At 33.0% G+C, this 19236-nt stretch overlaps 1 pseudogene; it reads right to left on the reverse strand.

Moving 5' to 3' along the window:
- Positions 1-11105: 11105 nt before the first annotated feature.
- LOC106796881 (mediator of RNA polymerase II transcription subunit 20a-like) lies at positions 11106-18309 on the reverse strand (annotated as a pseudogene).
- Between the last annotated feature and the right edge of the window lie 927 nt (positions 18310-19236).

Genomic DNA, 19236 nt, shown 5'->3' on the forward strand with positions numbered 1-19236 from the left:
AAATAAAGGAAATAAATTAAGCAACATTAAGATATTCTTTCCATGCTACCATAATAACCGGCATATTTCCTACAATAGTCGCCACATGTGCAGCCCTTGGAGTTGGAGGTTCTCGAAAGGGAGTTATATATCCTGCATGATATTTCCCTTATTAAGCATTGATGCAAAGTATGCAAGTCTATACAAGTAATAATTAAGTCTTAATGGAGGTGAGAAAAAATAACTTAGTTCTAAGCTCACCTAGACCATTTATTAGTCAAGACATCATAACACTGGACATCAATTGTGGCACCAGCTAAACCTAAAATGTAAACCATGTAACGGGATAAATTGTAAGCATAAAAACTATAAAACTTAATTGTTAAAGCTATAGAGCATATCATTTCATTCACAAAGAAGTTCCCTTAATCCAATCAATATCAACTCTTCTTCAAAGGGAAAAATGCATAAATCTATATAAATTATTGTTTATTTTGTGTTACTCCTTACAAGAAGATAAGCAAATATGGCCAATTCTCAAATAATCAAGAATGTTTGCACCAAATCAAGTTTTCGGTATGTAGTTACCAACATCGATATGCACCATAAATAAGACTTATAAACATCATTTAGTGCTACAAATGAACAAACCTCTACCTAAGAGCTTAAACTTTTAGAAGAGTTGGCTCTTACCAAGGATTTTACGACCAAGTGGTCAAGAATTCAATCCTTGTCACCACCGTTCTTCATAATTAAAGTAAATTTTAGGATACAGTAAATTGGGTTTGTGCATTGTCTACACTTCAAACTTGAGATTCCTTTGCTTATAAGGTGCGTTAGATATAAAACCATTCATGGCCTTTCACCTAAGAGAGGTTATCTGTAAGGAGAATTAGTTATTGACAAGCTTGTTTGGGTGAATGCAATGGCTATGAAGTGGAACGGAATAGACACTAACAAAAGGAACCACTAAATCCATCTTTTGGATGCATTATATAGAAAGCCAAATGGAATGAAGTGTTCCCTATAACATTTGTGGAAAGAGTTACATAAAAATTTATGAATTTCCAAATGACAACCAACCATAATATAGAAATAAAGTTGTATACTAATAACCAATTCATTTAGTTTATTGCCTTATGCACACACAAACCTGTCTAAGGTGGTTTGAAGTAACACCTTTTGTAGATGCAATTGGCTTTGATGTTTTGATGATGATCATGATGATGTGTTGCAATTGATGCAAATGGGCTTTTCAAGATTAAAATTCAAGACAATACTTCAAGATTACAAGTCACAACATCAAGATGATCACTAGAATATTAGGAAGGGAATTCCTAATTGAATTAGCAAAGGTTTGGCCAAGTGATTTAAATTAAAAAGTGTTTCTCAAAGGTTTTACTCTCTGGTAATCGATTACCAGAGGATGTAATCGATTACCAGTGGCCAAATACGTTTTATAACAGCTACAAAAATTTGAATTCGAAATTTTAGACTGTGTAATCGATTACACAATTTTGGTAATCGATTACCAGCAGTTAGTAAACGTTTTAATTCAAATTTTAAAAGCTGTAATCGATTACACAATTACTGTAATCGATTACCAGACAGGATTTTCAGAAAAATAATTTCAAGAGTCACAACTTTTCAAAGGCTTTATTCATGACCACCAATGGTCTATATATATGTGACTTAAACACGAAATTGCTTAGAGATTTTCAGAACAACAAAGTGTTTATCCTCTCAAAGAGCAAATTCATTTTATCCTCTTAAGAATTCCTTGGCCAATTCAATTGCAATTCATTAAGGAATTATTTGAGTGCTCAATCTGTAAAATCCATCTCTTTCTAGAGAGATTTGTTCTTCTTCTTCTTCTCATTCTCTAAGGGATTAAGAGACTGTGAGTCTCTTGTTGTAAAGGATCTATAAACACAAAGGAAGGATTGTCCTTGTGTGTTTAGAACTTGTAAAAGGAATTTACAAGATAGTGGAACTCTCAAGCGGGTTGCTTGGGGACTGGACGTAGGCACAAGGGTGTGGCCGAACCAGTATAAAACTGAGTTTGCATTTTCTCTTCCCTTAATCTCCTTTATTTATTATTGCTTTATATTCATATTCAAATTGTTTCATTTGAATTAATATTTAAGAAGATTGTCATTAAGGGAATTCATAACTTGAGTAAAAAGTGAAATAGATTTTTAATTAGGGGAAACAGTTTGGAATATCTTAATTCAACCCCCCCCCCCCTCTTCTTAAGATATCTGAGGCCACTTGTCTAACAAGTGGTATCAGAGCTTCATTCTTGTATAAAGTTTAGAAGCTTCAAGAAAAAGATGGCCTCAGCAAATTCCTTATTTCCGGAAGGAAATTCTATCAATAGACCTCCAATCTTTAATGGAGAGGGTTACCACTACTGGAAAACCCGAATGCAAATTTTTATCGAGACAATAGATCTAAATATCTGGGAAGCCATAGAAATAGGGCCTTATATACCCACCACAGTAGAAAGAGTTTCAATAGATGGTAGTTCATCAAGTGAAAGCATAACCATAGAAAAACCTAGAGATAGATGGTCTAAAGAGGATAGAAAACGAGTACAATACAACTTAAAAGCCAAAAACATAATAACATCTGCCCTAGGAATGGATGAATATTTCAGGGTTTCAAATTGTAAGAGTGCTAAGGAAATGTGGGACATTCTTCGATTAACACATGAAGGAACTACACACTAACTCATGAGTATGAATTATTTAGAATGAATGCAAATGAAAATATTCAGAGTATGCAAAAGAGATTTACACATATAGTAAATAACCTAGCAGCCTTAGGCAAAGAATTTCAAAATGAGGATCTTATAAACAAGGTGTTAAGATGTTTAAGTAGAGAATGGCAACCCAAAGTAACGGCCATTTCTGAATCAAGAGATTTGTCTAACATGTCTCTTGCCACTTTATTTGGTAAGTTGCAGGAACACGAGATGGAACTATTGAGATTGCACCAAAATGAAGAAAATGACAAGAAAAAGAAAGGAATTGCTCTTAAAGCATCATCCTCAATTCAAGAAGAAAGTGATCAGGATAATGATCTAGATGATGATGATGATGATCTAAGTCTCTTTGTAAAAAGATTCAACAAGTTTCTTAAAGTAAGAGGAAATCAGAGGCGACCAAATTTTAAATCAAAGAGAAGGACAGAAAATTCATCCTCTATTCTAAAATGCTTTGAATGCAATCAACCTGGACATCTGAGGGTTAATTGTCCCATCTTCAAGAAAAAGATGGAAAAATCTGAAAAGAAAAATCATAGTGAAAAGAAACTGAAGAAAGCATACATCACATGGGATGAAAATGATTTGGAATCCTCTGAAGATTCTGAAAATGAAGAGATAAATCTCTGCCTTATGGCCAAAAGTTACGAAAGTGATGAAAAGGTAACATCTTCAAACAACTTATCTATTTCTTTTAATGAATTGCAAGATGCATTTGCTGATTTGCATAAAGAATCAATTAAACTTGCAAAATTAGTTTCATCATCAAAGAAAACAATTTCAAATTTAGAAAATGAAATTTTGAAATTAAACAAAGAATTAGATCTTCTTAGAAATGAAGTCTCAATCTCTAAAACAAATGAAAAAGTTAATATCTCCACTATTAATGACAAGAAAATAACAGATTCTTGTAGTTGTTGTTATAAATATGTAAAAGAAATTAAAGAGTTGAAAAATTCACTTGCAAAATTTTCATATAGTAGAAATAATTTAGATGTTATATTAAGTAAACAAAGATATGTGTCTAATAAAAATGGACTAGGGTATAAATCTGAAAAACAACAAAAGGTTCATAAAAACTTTTCCACTTCCACACAAAAATGTAATTCTAATTCTATCACTTGTTTTTACTGTGGAAGAAGAGGACATGGCATATCAGCTTGCTACTTCAAGAAAAATTACAGTAACATTAAAATGATATGGGTCCCAAAAGGATCCTCAGTTTATACTAACATGCAAGGACCCAATAAAATTTGGGTACCTAAGTCAAAAACTTGATTATGCAGGTGTCTTTGAGAAAGAAGTGGTACATAGATAGCGGATGCTCAAAACATATGACTGGAGATGCATCAAATTTTACATATATATCTCCAAAGAAAAGCGGGCATGTAACATATGGTGACAACAACAAAGGTAGAATTCTTGGAGTGGGTAAAATAGGTACAAATTCTTCAAACTCCATTGAAAATGTTCTACTTATTGAAGGCCTTAAGCACAGCCTGCTTAGCGTTAGTCAACTATGTGACAAAGGCTATCTAGTATCATTTGATTCTCAGAAATGTCTTATAGAACATAAGCATGACATTAATATAAAGCATGTAGGACATAGAGTCAATAATGTTTACATGATAGACTTAAGCATAAAACAAGAAAACAATCATTGCTTTCTTAGTAAAGATGATGATCCATTGTTATGGGATAAAAGAATTGCTCACATAAACATGGATCACTTAAATAAGTTAATTTAAAAAGATTTAGTAGTTGGTTTGCCTAAATTGAAATTTGAAAAAGATAAACTATGCGATGCATGTCAAAAGGGCAAACAAACAAGAGTCTCATTCAAACCTAAAAATGTTGTTTCAACCACTCGACCATTACAGTTATTGCATATGGATCTATTTGGTCCATCTAGAACCATGAGTTTTGGAGGAAATTACTATGCTCTAGTTATAGTTGATGATTTCTCTAGATATACTTGGACACTATTTATTACACATAAAAGTGATTCATTCCAAGCATTTAGGAAACTTGCTAAAGTCATACAAAACAAGAAAAATCTCAAGATTGCATCCATTAGAAGTGATCATGGGGGTGAATTTGAAAATAAAGATTTTGAATTATTTTGTGATGAACATGGTATTGAACATAATTTTTCTGCACCAAGAACCCCTTAACAAAATGGAGTTGTTGAGAGGAAAAATAGGTCATTGGAAGAAATTGCAAGAACTTTATTAAATGATACTTCTCTTCCAAAGTATTTTTGGGCTGAAGCTGTCAATACTGCATGTTACATCATGAATAGGGCCTTGATAAGACCTATATTAAAGAAAACCCCATATGAGTTATTTAATGGTAGAAAACCTAATATTTCTCATCTACATGTTTTTCGTTGCAAGTGCTTTGTACTTAATAATGGTAAAGATAATCTAGGAAAATTCGATGCAAAATCTGATGAAGGCATTTTTCTTGGATATTCATTACAAAGCAAAGCATATAGAATATATAATAAGAGAACTATGAATATAGAGGAATCCATTCATGTTACCTTTGATGAATCTAATGCTATATTGTCAAGAAAGAATATGCTAGATGACATTGCAGATTCTTTAGAACATATGAACATTCATGAACAAGATTTCAAAGGAAATGACAAAGGAAACAATGAAGATCCTCCAGAAGAAGTCAAATCCAATGATGCACTCCCAAGAGAATGGAAAACTTCAAGAGATCATCCCATCGACAACATTATTGGTGATATCTCAAAAGGGGTAACAACTAGACACTCTCTTAAAGATTTATGCAATAATATGGCTTTTGTATCCATGATTGAACCTAAAAATATAAAAGAAGCCATAATAGATGATAATTGGATCATTGCCATGCAAGAAGAATTAAACCAATTTGAAAGAAATAATGTGTGGAAATTAGTAGAAAAACCTGAAAATTATCCTATCATAGGAACAAAATGGGTTTTTAGAAATAAATTAGATGAACATGGTATAATTATTAGAAATAAAGCCAGGTTAGTAGCAAAAGGGTACAATCAAGAAGAAGGAATAGACTATGAAGAAACATATGCTCCTGTTGCAAGATTAGAAGCCATTAGAATGCTATTGGCATATGCATCCATAATGAATTTTAAACTTTATCAAATGGATGTTAAGAGTGCCTTTCTAAATGGCTTAATTCAAGAAGAGGTATATGTTGAACAACCCCCTGGTTTTGAAATTTCTGATAAACCAAACCATGTTTATAAATTACAAAAGGCTCTTTATGGGTTGAAACAAGCCCCTAGGGCATGGTATGAACGATTAAGCAATTTTCTTCTAGAAAAAGATTTCTCCAGAGGTAAAGTGGATACCACATTGTTCATAAAGAGAAAGCATAATGATATTTTGTTGGTTCAAATATATGTTGATGATATAATTTTTGGATCCACTAATGATTCATTGTGCAAGGAGTTTTCCCTTGATATGCAAAGTGAATTTGAAATGTCAATGATGGGAGAACTAAAGTACTTTCTGGGATTACAAATCAAGCAAACTCAAGAAGGTATATTCATCAATCAATCCAAATACTGCAAGGAATTGATCAAAAGATTTGGGATGGATAGTGCAAAACACATGTCTACACCGATGAGCACTAATTGTTACTTAGATAAAGATGAATCTGGTCAGTCTATAGACATAAAACAATATCGAGGTATGATCGGATCTCTTCTTTATTTATCTGCTAGTAGACCTGATATTATGTTTAGTGTATGCATGTGTGCTAGGTTTCAATCCAACCCCAAACAATCACATTTAAGTGCAGTAAAGAGAATCATGAGATATCTATTAGGAACAATCAATTTAGGATTATGGTATCCTAAGAATTCAACATGTAACTTAATAGGATATTCTGATTCTGATTTTGCCGGATCTAAAACTGATAGAAAAAGTACAAGTGGAACTTGTCAATTTATTGAATTGGCTCTTGTCTCATGGCATAGTAAGAAACAAAACAGTGTTGCTTTATCTACTGCTGAAGCGGAGTATATCTCTGTCGGTAGTTGTTGTGCACAGATCTTATGGATGAAGCAACAATTATCTGACTATGGCATCATTCTTGATCGCATACCTATTAAGTGTGATAATACTAGTGCCATAAATCTATCCAAAAACCCAGTTCAACACTCTAGAACTAAACATATAGAGATTAGACACCACTTTCTTATAGATCATGTCCTAAAGGGAGATTGTGTATTAGAATTTGTTGATACTAAGAATCAACTTGCTGATATTTTTACTAAACCTCTCCCTAAGGAAGTGTTCTTCTCTATTAGAAGAGAATTAGGTCTCTTAGATGTAAGAGATTTAGAAAAATAGGGATTGATTGGTTGATTGATTGATTGATTGATTGGTTGATTGAATGGTTGATTGATTGGTTGATTTACTCTTACCTTTTGATTGTAGATTATTTTGTTTGATCTTGTTTAAATTCTTGTTTTTATGATAGAATTTATGATTTCTTGTGTATATAATAATTGAATGATTGAGTTTAGTGTATTAGTAGTGAAAATTAGTCATATAGGATGTATTTGAGCATAAATATAGATATTCTCTTAAGAAACTAGCCTAGGATAGGCTCTGGTAATCGATTACCATCCAGTGTAATCGATTACACATGAACAGGCAGCCTGTAATCGATTACAACATCCTGTAATCGATTACCAGAAGGCTTATTGGGTCTGTAATCGATTACCAATACCTGTAATCGATTACAATGCGTCATCCTCTATAAATACTCACGAAATCAGAGCTGCTGCGTAGCCAAAGCATCCTCCACGTTTTCCTCCATACCTAGAACTTCAAACCTTCGATTCTCACTCAATTCTTCACCAAATCACGTCCCGTAAAGCCCAATCTTCCTTTTTCTCACTCCTCTTTCACTTCCACCGATCAAAATCCAGAAAAACTTCATCAAATGGTAGAGCCATCAAAGAAGAGAAAGGGATCATCCTCCACCGCTACCGCTGCTGCCCATCGCCGTCACGGCCCATCCGGAGCACCCACAACACCTATTCCTCCTTCTTTGTCATCTCCAAGATCATCAACACTGTTTTCATCCGATGATCAACGTCTACGGTACCTTTCTCAGTTTTCTTCTAGAATAATCTTAGACCCTAAGTACCTAGACGTAGAGTTCTTTAATGATGAAACGTTTGATTGCCATCAAGTGTTTCAAAATTCTGGTCTTGTTGATTTCATGTCATTAAAATTGCCATATTATCCTGAACTTGTAAAGGTCTTCTACTGCAATTTAAAAATTCAGGATGGTATTATTATGTCTGAGGTGCATGGTACTTCTATGGTCATTGATCAGTCACTTTTCTTTTCTTTGACTCATTTACCCAGTCAAGGTGCACCTTTTGAGGGCACCATTGTTGATGACTGGAAATTCGATTATTCGAGTCATGATGCTCGTCGCATGGTCTGCAATGATCAAGCTGAAATGACCGGTAGATTGTTGGCCGGGTCATTAACTTTTGATAATCGCATCATGCATTATATCATTGTTAGAATTTTGCTTCCTCGGTCTTCAAATTTAGCACAAGCCTCTGAGGAGGATTTGATTCTTATGTGGGCTTTTCTAACTAGTCGTCAGATCGACTGGGCCCATTTGGTTCGGTACCGAATGCATAAGGCATTACGGGCCAATGCACCTCTTCCTTATCCACATTTGATTACTCTGTTTTTGCGTCATTTTCAAATTCCGCTTGATGATGAACCCTTTGTTCAAGTCAAGCGTTCCTTTGCAATTGGTGCTGGTGCAGTGACCTCCTTTGGGTATCGTAAAGATCGGAATGTATCCGACATCCTCTTCAAGATCTTTTTATAAGCTGTGTATTTTGGCTTTTAGTTTCTTAGAATTTACATTATTATGCTAAGTACTTTGCTTATTTATCTTGTGGTTTCTTAAATTTCAGTCTTGGATGTTTTGTGGTTGTTAACATTTTCAGTTATTTGGATTCTGATTTGATTATTTCTTCTTTGTGAGTTTGGCTTCTTGTGTTTTATACTCTGATATTTATATATTTTTCTACTCCTTTGACATATCTGTGTTGATTTCCGAGTTCTTTGGCTTTTTTATGTTGCCAAAGGGGGAGAAAAGGTTGCTTAACAAACTTAGAAATCAAGTGATCATGTATTCCGAAATATAGGGGGAGTAAACGCATGCACGTTTTATCTATATACAATTGTTTGTTGCTTGCTTGAATCTTGATTTCAGGTATTGTATTGTCATCATCAAAAAGGGGGAGATTGTAGATGCAATTGGCTTTGATGTTTTGATGATGATCATGATGATGTGTTGCAATTGATGCAAATGGGCTTTTCAAGATTAAAATTCAAGACAATACTTCAAGATTACAAGTCACAACATCAAGATGATCACTAGAATATTAGGAAGGGAATTCCTAATTGAATTAGCAAAGGTTTGGCCAAGTGATTTAAATTAAAAAGTGTTTCTCAAAGGTTTTACTCTCTGGTAATCGATTACCAGAGGATGTAATCGATTACCAGTGGCCAAATACGTTTTATAACAGCTACAAAAATTTGAATTCGAAATTTTAGACTGTGTAATCGATTACACAATTTTGGTAATTGATTACCAGCAGTTAGTAAACGTTTTAATTCAAATTTTAAAAGCTGTAATCGATTACACAATTACTGTAATCGATTACCAGACAGGATTTTCAGAAAAAATAATTTCAAGAGTCACAACTTTTCAAAGGCTTTATTCATGACCACCAATGGTCTATATATATGTGACTTAAACACGAAATTACTTAGAGATTTTCAGAACAACAAAGTGTTTATCCTCTCAAAGAGCAAATTCATTTTATCCTCTTAAGAATTCCTTGGCCAATTCAATTGCAATTCATTAAGGAATTATTTGAGTGCTCAATCTGTAAAATCCATCTCTTTCTAGAGAGATTTGTTCTTCTTCTTCTTCTCATTCTCTAAGGGATTAAGAGACTGTGAGTCTCTTGTTGTAAAGGATCTCTAAACACAAAGGAAGGATTTTCCTTGTGTGTTTAGAACTTGTAAAAGGAATTTACAAGATAGTGGAACTCTCAAGCGGGTTGCTTGGGAACTGGACGTAGGCACAAGGGTGTGGCTGAACCAGTATAAAAATGAGTTTGCATTTTCTCTTCCCTTAATCTCCTTTATTTATTATTGCTTTATATTCATATTCAAATTGTTTCATTTGAATTAATATTTAAGAAGATTGTCATTAAGGGAATTCATAACTTGAGTAAAAAGTGAAATAGATTTTTAATTAGGGGAAACAGTTTGGAATATCTTAATTCAACCCCCCCCCCTCTTCTTAAGATATCTGAGGCCACTTGTCTAACAACCTTAAAGAGACTTCTTGGCAATGAATACAAGAAGATCAGTGACACGTTAGCTGTAGAACCGAGGACAAAGAAGGTATTAGAACCAACTGAATTAATAATAATAAAGCATCTAAAAATCGTGTGATTAGATTTTTGGCCAAATTAACAACTTATTGACACACTAACCCACTATCACATACAAGAAAATGTTAAAGGTGCATTTACCTGTATCCCCCACTCGTTGTCGTACCAAGAAACAAGCTTCACAAAGTTCTTATTCAATTCAATTCCAGCCATTCAATCAAAAATGCTTGATCTGGAACAATGATTTTAAAAAAAGGTTAACAGGTAAATGAATAAGGTCAGGCTGTCAACATAAAAAAGGGTATGGAGTATACCTTGTGTTCACACCAAAAAAGGAAATATACCTTGTATACGACATTATTTTATGGATGTTTTCGTGTTTCTATGAATTTAAAAGGGTCAATTGCTTTTGCTGTGTGGTAAGCAATCCGATACAACACTGCATTGAAAGCAACACCTAGAGTGTCAGCCTGTTAGTTACTAATTTACTGTGAACCCATCTGTTACATACATGAGTACTAGACCATTCATGCATTCAATTCTTGAATCACATACATAAAAAACACCATAAGCTATCTCAATATTCAAGAGATACTAAAGAGACTAGCTAGACATGAGACTACAATCATGACAAATTGTTGGTTGTATAATAGACATGATGGAAAAAATAACACTACCAATGGATTTTGTACATTTCCTTTCCAAAGTTTGATGCAAGATTACCCACCCCCATTCTTTTTAATGTCTTCATCAGTATTTTGTATTGAACAACTAAAATTTTGAGTTAATGTTATGCCAATTGTTATATAGTTTATTTCATACTCCTTAACTTATTCTCCACATATAATTGATTTATTTCAACCACTATGCAACTTTCACTATTTCCCCATGACTCTATCCATCATTTTCCACAATTTGCTATTGATAACATTGGATAACCATAAACACACCAAGAACAAGTAACAAACATGTATTATTATCAGCAACTACAATTCCGAGTTGACACACCTCAATCATAATTCCTCTGAGACTTTCTGCTTGACTGGGAACAACTTTAATGACTCTCATATGAAATTCACCCAATTTATACATCACTCCCAGTAGCACTATCATAACAGATTAAGTGAGCAAAAGCACAAGAATAAAAACCGCGACATTGCAAAACAAAACGAACCTTGAAATGAAGGGCGACTTTGGACTTGTAGGACTAGAGTTTCTCCATGATAAGCAAGATAGAAGAATCGGCCTCCAGAACAATCTTATGGCCACGAATGATGAAGTAGTATTTGTTCAGCTGCTCCAGCATCGAAATCCCCAGAAAAATCGCGTGGGAAATCGATGGGCACCGATTGGTCTGCGAAAAATAGAATAAAGAAAATGCTTCAGAGAAAACTAAAAAACCCAAAAATAGAAGGCAAAGAGAAGAGTAACCTCGTAAATTGGGTCAGTAGAAAGTGAGGGAGGCTTTGCATCTTCCTTCTTTGATTCTATTGAGGCTTTCAACGCATTGCGAGATCTCATTCAAGCATTAGGGTTTAGGGTTTTGTCGGGGATTTGACTCTCAGAAATTAGGTTGGTCATGGTGAGAGGGAAGAGTTTTTTCAAAAGGGTGAGAGACTAAGGTGACAAAGAACGAAGACACGAGTTTGGTATTTGGAAGAAAGAAGGAAATGGAGTGGATAGTCACTTTTATACCTTTTGAATGTCCTTTGGAAGCTGGCAGCAACCATGGCCTTTATTTCGTATCTCTCTTTGCCATCGGAGACCAGGAAGGAAGAAGATGGACAAAGTGGAAGATGAAAAGAACATAGGGTTCATGAATAAGAATGAGAGTGAGAGTGAGAGGAAAAGTAAAAAGCAATAGAGCAGAGGGCACTTTCAATGAAGACGGTTTTTACAAAACCGTTGTGACACCCTCTACCCCACACATATATGTACTAATAATAAAAGAAATAAAAAAATTAAACTTAATTCAAGTTTTTAAAACATATTTAAATACAAGCCTTTCAAGTGGGTAGCAGGCTCACATTCACCTTTCTAACATCATCATAAAACTTTTCTAAATAAATAATAAATTCACTTCGGCTCAAACAAGGTTGTCTATAAAACCCTATACCCCAATGCCACATCCTATCAGAGCGTTGTGTCCCGACGTCTTTCAGCACATGGTTCCTTAAAGCAATTCACCTAGTCATCTGCTCCCCCGAACACAAAGTTCAAGATTATCACAGGATCCAAACACAAACAACACACGGGGAGTGAGTTATCACATTCCTAACTAATAGAGAAGCAAGACAACTAGATATACATATCATATAAACCAAATAAAACTCACTTGCACATAACTAACGTAATCCCGTCACTTTGTCATTCAAGGTTCACTTTTCAACCATCAATCGCATCACACAAGAATCACACACTCTGATCAAGACATAATAACACATCAAATTCATAATAAGCAATTAGCAAGCGCATGAGATAGTTATGCTAGGACTCAAGCCTATATGCAATGTGGTACCATGTCAGTGAAAAACCACCCTGTGGCACTTAGGAGTACATAACAAGACACACCACACAATAGGTTTGCCAGGTCACTCTCACTAAGTAAGATCATAGGGAGACCAGTCAGGGTCACGATGTTTTGCGAGAATACTCCAACCATATGGGATCAGCATAGGCTTAAAGGAACACTCAAACTCGGTGACCCCCAAGGCCTACACTCCGAAGAGTCCGTCAGGGCCTCTCCCTCCTGATTCAGGTCCAACCCCTAAAATCATTTTAGCACACAGACACTGCTCGTGAATTATACAATACTTACGACCTCACACTCGTGTGTTAAACACGTACAACATATTGCGCTACAATTTAACACTGGTTCCTGAATAGGAAACCTACACTTTCTCTTTAACACTGGTTCCTAAATAGGAAACCTATATTTTCTCTTTAACACTGCGCATTTACACTTTTCTCAAGATAACACTGGTCGGGTTATTGTACAATTCACAGCTTACAACACCAATAATATCACATCAAGAGTTAATCACACACTTATTCACGACCAAAACTCATTCACAGTTTCACATCTCATAATGTCACAATCCACCATCACATGTTTTCACGCATCTCACAATTCAACCCCTGTTCTACTTTACACTTTTACTCAATCTCAATAACAATATTATAATCTCAAGGCAACATATTATTCCACAATTCATCACATATTTCATTTATAAGCACTGCTCATGAATTATACAATACCACGACCTCACACTCATGTTTCAAACATGTTTAACACAATTGCGCTACAATTTAACACTGGTTCCTAACTAGGAACCTACACTTTCTCTTTAACATTGCGCATAAACACTGGTCGGATTATTGTATAATTCATAGTTCACAATATAATTAATGTAACATCAAGTGTTAAACACATCCACTTATTCACAATCGAATATCATGTCCACACTTTAACATCTCATAACATCACATCAACCATCTCATAACATTCCTAATGATATTCATAAGGTACAATATACACATGTTCATCAAATTTAACCATAATATCCTCAAACTCCAACACTTAATAATTTTTGGAATCATACTATAACACTCTACAATATTATTTACATAAATTATTAATATAAATAACTACCTCTATATATATAAACTAGCATACATCATATTGAATCACAAATTACAAAGTAAGCTTTCAATGCACAAATTCTAAATAATTATATGAACACTTTGGTCAATTTCAATTATGATATTAATTTTTTAAAAATTATATATAAAAACCTAAAAAGCAAGAAAAAGAGAAAATATAAAATCAATATCTCTCTCTAAATTTCTCCTTACTTTATTTCATCAATTCATATTAATTAGAAAAAAAATACTCCATTTATAGGGTTCACGCTCAACACAATAGCATATCAATTTCACAACAATTGGTCTGTCAAACATATATAATTCACTGTAATAATTATAAGGATAAAATGAAAATTGCAAAAACACCCCAAAACCCATTCCAATTGATATCTCTAAGGATCATTACACATGTTCTCACTAATTCCCAATTGTGAATAGCTCATCTCTTACCTCTAAGCGGGCTCACGTGTCTTCCAACAACGACAAAGACATCTCTAGCGGTTCCCTGAGATTCCTCCAGTTTTTCCTTCGACTACTCTGATAGAGTTCCCAAACGTCACAGAGACGGAGAAGGGATTGAAACCTCTACTTGTGTTGTCTTCATGCGATTCCTTTTTCTCCCTCCATGAACATTATCTTGCAAATCCCAATGGTGAAAGTGTGCAAAATTAAATTTCAAACAACATATCCAAATTTCATGAAAATCCAACTGTTAACGAAACCGGAATCGTAATTTTACTGAGACCGTTTTGGGTTTCTGCGGGAAAGGAAAATGCTACAATGCTTAAGGTACTTCTCTCAGCTCAAACATGATATCAAAATTCCCAACTGTGAGAATGCTAGGAGATGGGCTGTAAACGTAGTGCTCAAATTTCATGACGATCCAACGGTGAATGAGTCTGAGATCATCATTTTTCTGAGACAGGTTAGGTGGCCTACGGGAAAAAGAGAGGATTTTGGGAGAAGAGAGAAGAAACGAAATTGTGAGGAGAGGAGGCTGAGGAATCAGTCTGAAAATTGACCTAGCATGTTGCTATTTATAGCTAAGGGCATTTACGACCTATTTTTTACTCTATTTATTTATTTATTTATTTATTTATTTATTTATTATTTTATAAAAACAAACTTTATTTTATTCTCTATCAAACAAATAAATAAAATACCCTTTTTATTTTCTCTCAAATCATTATTTTAATTAATAATTATATCTCCTTATTTATTTATTTATAAAATCTCATCATTCATTTTTTTAAAAAACTCTATTTATTTATAAATAACAATCTTTTTTAATCTAGTTTACGAAAATTGAGATGTTACAACCGTCCTAGAATAATAACCTTCTAAGACGGTTTTTGCGAAACTATTGTCGAATGGTAGTTTCTAAGACGGTTTTTATAGAACCGTCTTCGTTGAAAAGCCTCTTATTTACAAATTTGTCACTGTCTTACATACTAAGACGGTTTTCGATAACTGTCATTGAAGGTGCATCGTAAAAAATTATTTTTTTAGTTGTGTATACAAAATTGGGCGGATTAGTAATATATTCTTCCATAAAAAAAGTAATATATTCTAATCAAACAGAATTTTAAAGCTTTACTCTCCTAAATAATCCACCAAAATGGGTCAATTTTTTTTATAAAAAAATTGATTAATTATTTAATTAAATTCTTCATTACTCACAGGAGCACATCTATTGTTTCTAGTATTTAGGATTGTGTAAGCAAGGATTGGGTTTTGACCTTTTTCCCTTGGTAGTAGGGATGCTAATTGCTATGCTCACTTCTTAGCTAGTGTAGGAGTCCACCAATCTCAGTCTTTGAAGATTTGGGACACTTCCTCTCTGCTTTGTTAACTCTTATTTTGGGATATTCCTTTGGTTGAGCTCCCTTTCTGTAGTTTTTTCACAAATAAAAAAAAATACATTGTCTCCAAAAATCCTCATCCCAAAAATTGAAGAGAAATTTTAGTAATCCTATGTGCAATAAAACAAGAAAAAAAAGTTATACATTGAACATGTAAAATGTTGTACATGAACATCTAATTACAACCCATCATGATAAGTTTATTAACTTTTAAAATAACTCAAATAATAATTTATCATTGGATAACATTATTAATACATAGACATTAAATTCTTAAAACAATCACAAAAATATTTAATAAAACAATGATTACACTCCATCTCTCTCTTATTGCAACAATGAAATAACATAACTCAAGATGAAGGAAGGTGGTTTTTTTTTTTTTTTACATATTTACTTTGTGAAAGATGATAGATACAGAAAGGATTTTCCATTTAATTGTTTACGATATATATTAATTTTTATTTCAGATATTATAATTCCATGATGCAGGGATGTTGTTAACAGTATTATTTAAATCTATTAGGGAATTAAACAAATAGATAGTATCTTTGTTATTTTATTGGAGAAGGATACGTTTGAAAAATATTATTAGAGATCTAATTTAGAATGCCACTAGTGTTGGTGTTTTTAAGAATAATGATGATTATTATTAGAGGCAGAGTCAGAAATTTAGTTCAAGGGACCAAGAAAAAAATATAATTTAAATTTTGCATCATAAAATTTATAAAGGAACTTTAAAATATTATATACATTTATTATTATTTATAAATAAAAAATATAACTATTCGCAAGTAGATACATCATTCACCTATTAATATTTTAAGTCATTCTCACATTAGTAAAAATATTACTTTGAATTACGAATAATGCTATTAAGTATGACCATTGCTTAAAGCTTTTAATTCTATGACATTATTAATCAAAATTAACAATTATTACAATATTTTATTAACTGATAAATTTGTTATGTGCTTCTTTATATATATATAAAAGATGAATCTTTAATCTTTAACAATTATTACAATATTTTATTAACTGAGTAATATTTTTTTAAAATTTATCATTGGATTGAAAGTTCATTTCACATAGATTATATATAAAAAAATTTATATTAATCTAAAATTATTTGTTATCTCGTCTATATTAATTAAAATCAACTTAATATAAACATTTCAAAATATACTAAAATATGGATTATTTGATTATTTTTTTGTTGTTATTCAATTTTGACCAAATTTGACACAAATGATCTTGATAATATGTAGAAATAATTTAGCGGTTGAACCATTAAAAATCACATTCTATATTAAGTGATAGTTATCAAGGTTACACCCGGATAATTTGATCTCTCCTCATATATATATATATATATATATATATGAGAAAATAAATAAATTAGATATATAGAATAATTATGGATAATCATATAGGAACATTCAACATCACAAATACTCCACTAAAACCTATAGTTTTCCTTTTATTCTTCTTCCTATCCCATTCTCTCTTTCTTTTCCTGTGTTCGACTAACATTTTAATTTCCTGTATTATTTTTTAATATTTTTTTATTAATTTTAAGAGAAATCTAAATTTATTTTTTATAATAAAATATACAAACTTTAGAAAATTCTAGGGGAACTTACTATGTGTTTATTCATGAAGCTGATGGATGAGATGGTAAAATTTTATGAATTGAAAGGTGTTCATCATCTAGAGTTTATTTATTGTTGGCCAACTTATTTTAGTATTAATTCTTTAATTACATGCTATAAAAAAGGAAATAATAAATAAAACTAATGAAAATTAAATTTTGAAGTCTTTGAGCCAAGTGGGCATGCATTACTCTCTCCATGGGCTGTTTGTAGCTACGTGGGGACTTGAATCATGTATCTCCTTATGTGTATCCCGCACCTCCTATTATTCAATAAAAATATAATAATACTTTTAATGAAATATTCATAAGTAAAAAATGCTTTCGAAATCACCTTTTCATAAACAAAAATTGCTTCTGGAATGGCCTTTCCAGAAGCAAAAATTATTCTTGAATGACCTTTCCACAACCAGAAATGATTTTAGAATGACTTTACCTAACAAAAAATCCTTCTAGAATGGTCTTTCCATAAGCAAAATTGCTTATGGAATGACCTTTCCATAAGCAAAAAATGCTTCTAGAATGACCTTTTTATAAGCAAAAGCTGCTTCCAGAATGACCTTTTCATAAGCAAAAATGCTTACGAAATGACCTTTCCATAAGGAAAAAATAAACCTCTAGAAAAGGTGTTCCAAAACAAGCTTTTTCCAGAACATTCATTCCGGAAGCAAAATGTCAGGAATGATATTTCAAAAGGGATGTTCCAGAAAGTTTTATTGGGCTTACGAAAAACCCACTCTTGAAGAAGCACCTGCACTTTGGATTAGGCTTTCTGGAAAGGAGTTACTTTCAGAATAAGTATTCCAGAAAACCTTTTTCCAAAATGGTCATTCCATAAACAAGAAAAAGGAAGTATAGGATTTTTGTGCTGAAATGTACCTGGCATGAAGAGTTGGAGGAGGAGAGGGCTGGAACCTTTGGCGTAGATGGAATAAGGCATCAATTGGAACCTCAAGTGCTGGAAAGTCAGTGCGCTGTGGAAAGAAGAGAAGACGAAATGGAAGGGTTTGCAGGAGGAAGAACGAGAATAAAAAGAAGAAGATAGAAGAGGTAGGGGTAGGTTAGGTTTTTTTCAAAAAATGGGAGGTGCAAAATGCGATTAGGGAGGTGTAGAATGCAAGTGCTAGTTGCGTGTTGGGCAATAGGGCAGTTGGGCCCATAGACATGTGACAATAATATTAAGGGTGTTAGTGTTGGCCCAACAAAATTGTGCTTGTCCCCTACCAGTCATGAACAATTACCAAACTATCTTTTCCCACCCCACCTTGCACTCACTTTGCTAGGTATTTTTTTTCATTTTCGTGGTCAAACGGAATCATGATTCCGTTGTGAAATTTTGCATATTGGAATCACGATTTTGTTATTTTTGGTGTTCTAGATGCACAACGGAATTATGATCCTGTCGGGCAAAAATCACACTTCCATTGTATATTTTTTTTTCTCCAAAAAAATACTAAATGGAATCACATTTCCGTCTAGTATCGTAGAGGCAAAAAATTTGGAAATAGGACATCGTGCTTTTCGGAGAGGGGCAATCTTTGAATTTTGAGTGATTGTAGTGGCCAATAGCAACTCCCTAATAATAATATTGACAAAATTGATGCTTGACTTCCTAATAGGGATGTGTAAAAAAGCCGAATCAAATTGATACCAAATTGAACTGAACCGCTTTGAAAAAATCAAACCATTTTGAAGAAAAAACTGAGTCGAACCACTTTATGAAGACTATTCAATTAACTGAACCATTTTTAAAAAGAGTTTTGGTTTGGTTCAATTTAATTATTTAGGAAAACCGATTCATACATGGATAAAAATAAATATATGAATTGAACCAAACCAAACCTAAAAAATATCCTATTTAAAAAAA

This window comes from Glycine max, chromosome 18 (genome assembly GCF_000004515.6).
Source record: "Glycine max cultivar Williams 82 chromosome 18, Glycine_max_v4.0, whole genome shotgun sequence".
NCBI classification, from domain to species: domain Eukaryota; kingdom Viridiplantae; phylum Streptophyta; class Magnoliopsida; order Fabales; family Fabaceae; genus Glycine; species Glycine max.